This window comes from Triticum aestivum, chromosome 3A (assembly GCF_018294505.1).
Source record: "Triticum aestivum cultivar Chinese Spring chromosome 3A, IWGSC CS RefSeq v2.1, whole genome shotgun sequence".
NCBI classification, from domain to species: Eukaryota; Viridiplantae; Streptophyta; class Magnoliopsida; order Poales; family Poaceae; genus Triticum; species Triticum aestivum.
Genome location: NC_057800.1, coordinates 85342598 through 85348597, shown reverse-complemented (window position 1 = coordinate 85348597; position 6000 = coordinate 85342598).

Here is a 6000-nt window from a genome sequence, read left to right as displayed (position 1 = left end):
AGGTGAGACATCTGTCTCACTGGTAGTACCGCTTGGACTTCGACGAGTAGCTTGTTACCTCAGCTACGATCTTGTACCCTTGGGAGGGACTTGTAGATAGTCAGGCTTCTCAGACTTTTTCCTTTTGTAGTTGTCTGTACTCAGACATGTAATGCTTCCGTTGCCTGTATGCTCTGAATGATGGGTCATGTGTCCCCTGTTTGTATTTAACGCTATGTGGCTCTTCTGGGCCTTTATCTATATGAGTTTGCGTTATGTTGTGATGCCATGTTGTACAACACATACTTGCATGTTATGCGTACGTGTAACGTGTATTGCTATGTGTGGGATCCGACAACCTAGTTGTCTATCCTTGGTAGCCTCTCTTATGGGGAAATGTAGTCTAGTGCTTCCACCGAACCATGGTAGTCCGCTACAGCCCGGTTTACCGGAGTCCTGCTAGCCCAGCACTACTGCTCCGGAACACTTGGACTGGCCGACATGTGATTCACTTCGTTCATGTGTCTGTCCCTTCGGGGACATGTCACGCGGTGACATCCGGAGTCCTGCCTAGTGTCACATCCCTAGCTCTACCTTGGCCTTGTACTAGCTTGGTTGCTGCATCATGTTTAAATTCAAATGAAATTTGAACTGAGGAATTCAGAAGCCTCAAAACCCTAATTAAAAGAAGGGCAAGCAACCCTTAAATTGCATTCTGTGAATCCAAAATGCCCTAAAAATAGTTTTGTGAATTTTGGCAAGAGTTATATATCAAACCAAAATTCTGGAATATTTTTAAGGAATTATTTGGTCTCTGAATTTAAATCAATAATCTATTTGAATTTGGGGATATATTCATAATATATAATGAATATATTTTCAAATGCTTTGAAATATTTTATGTACTTTTGGAATAGTCCAGAGAGGTAACATAAAATATTTCAGAATGTTTTGGCACTGTATGAAATTATTTTGAATTTGAAAACAATGGCAAAATAAAATAAAAAGGGAAACAGAACAGAAAAAAATAAAAGGAGCAAAGCTTACCTGTGCAGCCCACCAGAGCCGGCCCAGCTCCTGTGCTGGTCCAGCACTGTGCGGCCCAGCCCACCGCGGTCGCCACCGTCTTCAACCTCCTGCCAGTAGGCAGGAGGGCGTGTGCCCGACGCGCGCGCGCACGCTCCGGCCACCTCCTGCTTACCCGCTCGCCGCTGGAGGCACCCGAGGGCGCCACGCACTCCCCCTCGCCCCTGCACCTCCCCTCTCTTCCCCTGGACCCCGTTCCCTCCTCTGCTCTCTCCCTGCACGCGCCCGAGCGGAGCTCGTCGTCGCCGACGCCGTTCGCCGTAGCCACCGTGCTCCCCACTGCCACCCGAAGTACCCAGGAGATCCGCCCCGACCCCCTCTTCCTCCTCGCCGAGAAGCACACCGCGGGAGCCCCTGCATCACCGCCATCGCCGTCGTCTTCTACCTCGGACCCGCCGGCCATCTTCGTCAAATTCGTCGGCTCCGGTGCCTCCCCGAGCTCCCCGAGGCCACCGTCGCAACCCCTGTGAGCTTGCCGTCGTTTCCCCTCATCTCTCTCCCTCGCGTGCCCCCTGTAGCCGCCGCCCCACGAGCACCCGAAGCTGCCGTCCGCCATGGCCGGTGAGCTCCGTGCTCCCGAGCTCCTCCGCCTGCGCTCGTTTGTCTCCGGGTGTTCCTGGTGACCCCAGCATCCCGTAGAGCCCATCAGCTGACCTCGCCGTGCCGTGTAACGCCGAACCCGAGCACGCCCGAGCTCCGGCCGCCGCTGCCGAGCTCGGGGCCATCGTCCCCGGCCGCCCTAGCTGCTGCTGCTTGCTGAAACGGGTGCGGGTGAGCTCCAGCTCCCCGTAGCCGCTCTCCTCCGTCCATTTGGACGCCGGAGGAGCGATCCCGAAGCCCTCCGCCGTGCCTGTTGCCGCCGGCGTTGAGTCGCCGGCCTGTTTAGGCCATTTGACCGGGGTTTGACCTCCCCTGGGTCATTTACATGTGGGCCCGGGGCCCTGCTAGTTTAGTTTAGATGCTAATTAAAATTTAGCTAACCCACTGCCTCACTGACAGGTGGGCCCTACCCTTTAATTAACCCGGCTAACCATTTAGTTAAGTTATTTAAACTCTGTTAAATCATTGTGCAGCTGACATGTGGGTCCCATAGGTCATGTTTGACCCGGGGCAGCCCTGTTGACTTGCTGACGCAAGCATGACGCAGTGCTGATGTCATAATTAATTTTCTGGAATTGTTTTAATTCTAAATAATCAGAAAATTCCAGAAAATGTCTAAAACTTCTAAAAATCATAGAAAATTAACCGTAACTCCAAATTAAATAATTTATATATGAAAAATTATCAGAAAAATTCAAGGAATCCATCTGTACCATTTTCATGCATGTTAGAACAACTTATCACTACTGTTTAGAGCAAATGAAGTGAATGGCATTTAAATAATCATATATGGAGTTTGAATTTGAATCTTGTATCAAACCAACTTCATTTAATCTGGTTTTAGATGCATTAGCCCAAAACACATTCATTTTGCCATGTCATAGCATGCATAATATTGTGCATTGCATTGATCGTGTTTTTCTGTATTGCCGGTATTTGCCCCCTCTCGATAGACGTGTACCGATGATGTGATCGTTGACACTGATGAAGACTCAATGTTATCTTCAGAAGTGCCAGGCAAGCAAAACCCCCTTGTTCATTCCGATACAATCCTACTCTCTCGCTCCTGCTCTCTTTTACTGCATTAGGACAACATCGATTCATCTGTTATTTGCTGCGGTAGCTGAACCCCTTTATCCTCTGCATGACCTGTCATTCCACAGTAAATAGATGAAACCCACTAGCATGAGTAGGAGTTGTTTGAGCCCTGTTGTGCCTACTCGTTCATGCTTGTTTGTCATGCCTGCTACTGCTTAGAGTTGAGCCGGGTCTGAATCATCGGGGATGAATCAGAGGTGTATGAACATGTCCTACGGTGTGTGAGCTAAGCGTGTGAACACGATTTGGTAAAGGTAGCGGTGAGAGGCCATGTAGGAGTACATGGTGGGTTGTCTCATTGCAGCCGTCCTCAGGAACTGAGTTCTGTGTTTGTGATCCATGATTCAGCTACTACCACGCATTGGGCCCGAAACCAATGGACCCTCTCGGCTTCTTGATCACCCTTGTCCTCTGTCCAGGAGTTGCAAGTAGTTTCTGGTGTTTGTAGTATGCTGGAGGCCGTGGGCAGCGCTGACCGTAGGGGTGGGCTGTGATGCGGTAGGCACGTGGCACGGTGTACCGGGCGCCCGTTTGGTGTCTCGGGAACCCTGTTCACATCGTTTGGGGCTGTGAGCGAAACTCCGGCCGGATCTCCTCATGGATGGAACCCGAATAGGCGATAAACCTGGACTAGAGACTTAGGTGATTAGGTAGGTCGTGGCCGACACCCACGTTGGGCTTCCGCTTGAAGGTTGCCGAGTACATGTCGTGTAAACGGCGGTAAGTGGTGAGAGCGTGTGTGAAGAAGTACACCCCTGCAGGGTTAACCTAATCTATTCGAATAGCCGTGTCCGCGGAAAAGGACTTCTGGGTTGCTTATATCAGTTCATAGACAAGTGAAAGTGGATACCCTAAAATACGCAAGATAAGCGTGAGTGCTATGGATGGCATTCTCGTAGGGAGACGGGAGCGGATCCATAGTGGTGTATTGATATGGTGAATATGTGGACTCGTGTGCGCCACCTCAAAAGAGTTGCTTGCAGTCGTAGTTTAGGATAGCCACCGAGTCAAAGCTGGCTTGCTGCAGTCAAACTCCACCATCCCCTTTGTTGATAATGATGCATATGTAGATAGATCTGATGTAAGTCTTGCTGGGTACATTTATACTCACGTTTGCCTATTTTATGTTTTGCAGAGAGACTTCAGTCTCACTAGTAGTTCCGCTTGGACTTCGACGTTTAGCTTGATACCTCAGCTATGATCTTGTGCCCTTGGCAGGATCTGATAGATAGTCAGGCTTCTCCGCCTTTTTCATTTATAGATGTCTGTACTCAGACATGATAGCTTCCGTTTGTGCTTTGACTTGTATGCTCTGATTGTTGGGTCGTGAGACCCATGTTTGTAATATCTCGCTCCTCGGAGCCTATTGAATAAACTACTTGAGTCGTAGAGTCATTTTGTGATGCCATGTTGTATTGCACATATCGAGCATATTGTGTGTATGTTATTGAAATGCTTGGTATGTGTGGGATCTGACCATCTAGTTGTTTATCTTTAGTAGCCTCTCTTACCGGGAAATGTCTCCTAGTGTTCCACTGAGCCATGGTAGCTTGCTACTGCTCCGGAACACTTAGGCTGGCCGGCATGTGTCCTTCTTCGTTCCTGTGTCTGTCCCTTCGGGGAAATGTCACGCTTTGAGTACCGGAGTCCTGTTAGCCCACTACAGCCCGGTTTACCGGAGTCCTGCTAGCCCAGTGCTACAGCCCGGACCCACTTGCTGATGACCGACACGTTCGAAGCTGGGTCATGGATGCCTGTCCCTGTAAGTCTGTGCCACTTTGGGTTTACGACTAGTCATGTCAGCCCGGGCTCTTTATCATATGGATGCTAGCGACACTATCATATACGTGAGCCAAAAGGCGCAAACGGTCCCGGGCAAAGGTAAGGCGACACCCGTGGGAATACCGTGCGTGAGGCCGCAAAGTGATATGAGGTGTTACATGCTAGACCTATGTGGCATCGAGTTGGGGTCCTGACACCTAGCCTGCTATAGCCTAGGTTCTCGGAGTCCCGTTAGCCCAGTTGCTACAGCCGGGACACACGCTGCTGACCGACATGCTCGATGTTGTTTCATGTATGCCTGTTCCCGTAAGTTAGTGCCACTTTGGGTTCACGACTAGTCATGTTGGCCCGGGTTCTTTGTCATATGGATGCTAGCCACACTATCATATACGTGAGCCAAAAGGCGCAAACGGTCCCGGGCCATGGTTAGGCGACACCCGTGGGAATACCGTGCGTGAGGCCGCAAAGTGATATGAGGTGTTACATGCTAGATCAGTGTGACTTAGAATCGGGGTCCCGACAACTGGCTTCTCCTTGTAGGTTAGATCATTGTCCAACTAAATCGCTGATGTCTACTACACAACCTTCTTCTTGTAGACGTTGTTGGGCCTCCAAGTGCAGAGGTTTGTAGGACAGTAGCAAATTTCCCTCAAGTGGATGACCTAAGGTTTATCAATCCGTAGGAGGCGTATGATGAAGATGGTCTCTCTCAAGCAACCCTGCAACCAAATAACAAAGAGTCTCTAGTGTCCCCAACACACCCAATACAATGGTAAATTGTATAGGTGCACTAGTTCGGCGAAGAGATGGTGATACAAGTGGTATATGGATAGTAGATATGAGTATTTGTAATCTGAAATTATAAAAACAGCAAGGTAACAAGTGATAAAAGTGAGTGTATGTGGTATTGCAATGTGTGGAAACAAGGCCTAGGGTTCATACTTTCGCTAGTGTAAGTTCCCTCAACAATATTAACATAATTGGATCAGAAAACTATCCCTCAACATGCAACAAAGAGTCACTCCAAAGTCACTAATAGCGGAGAACGAACGAAGAGATTATGGTAGGGTACGAAACCACCTCAAAGTTATTCTTTCCAATCAATTCGTTGGGCTATTCCTATAATTGTCACAAACAGCCCTAGAGTTCGTACTAGAATAACACCTTAAGATACAAATCAACCAAAACCCTAATGTCACCTAGATACTCCAATGTCACCTCAAGTATCCATGGGTATGATTGTACGATATGCATCACACAATCTCAGATTCATCCATTCAACCAACACAAAGGACCTTAAAGAGTGCCCCAAAGTTCTACCGGAGAATCATGACGAAAACGTATGCCAACCCCTATGCATAGGTTCCCAATGTCACGAAACCCGCAAGTTGATCACCTTAACATACATCAAGTGGCACGTGGTATCCCATTGTCACCACAGATATCCACGGCAAG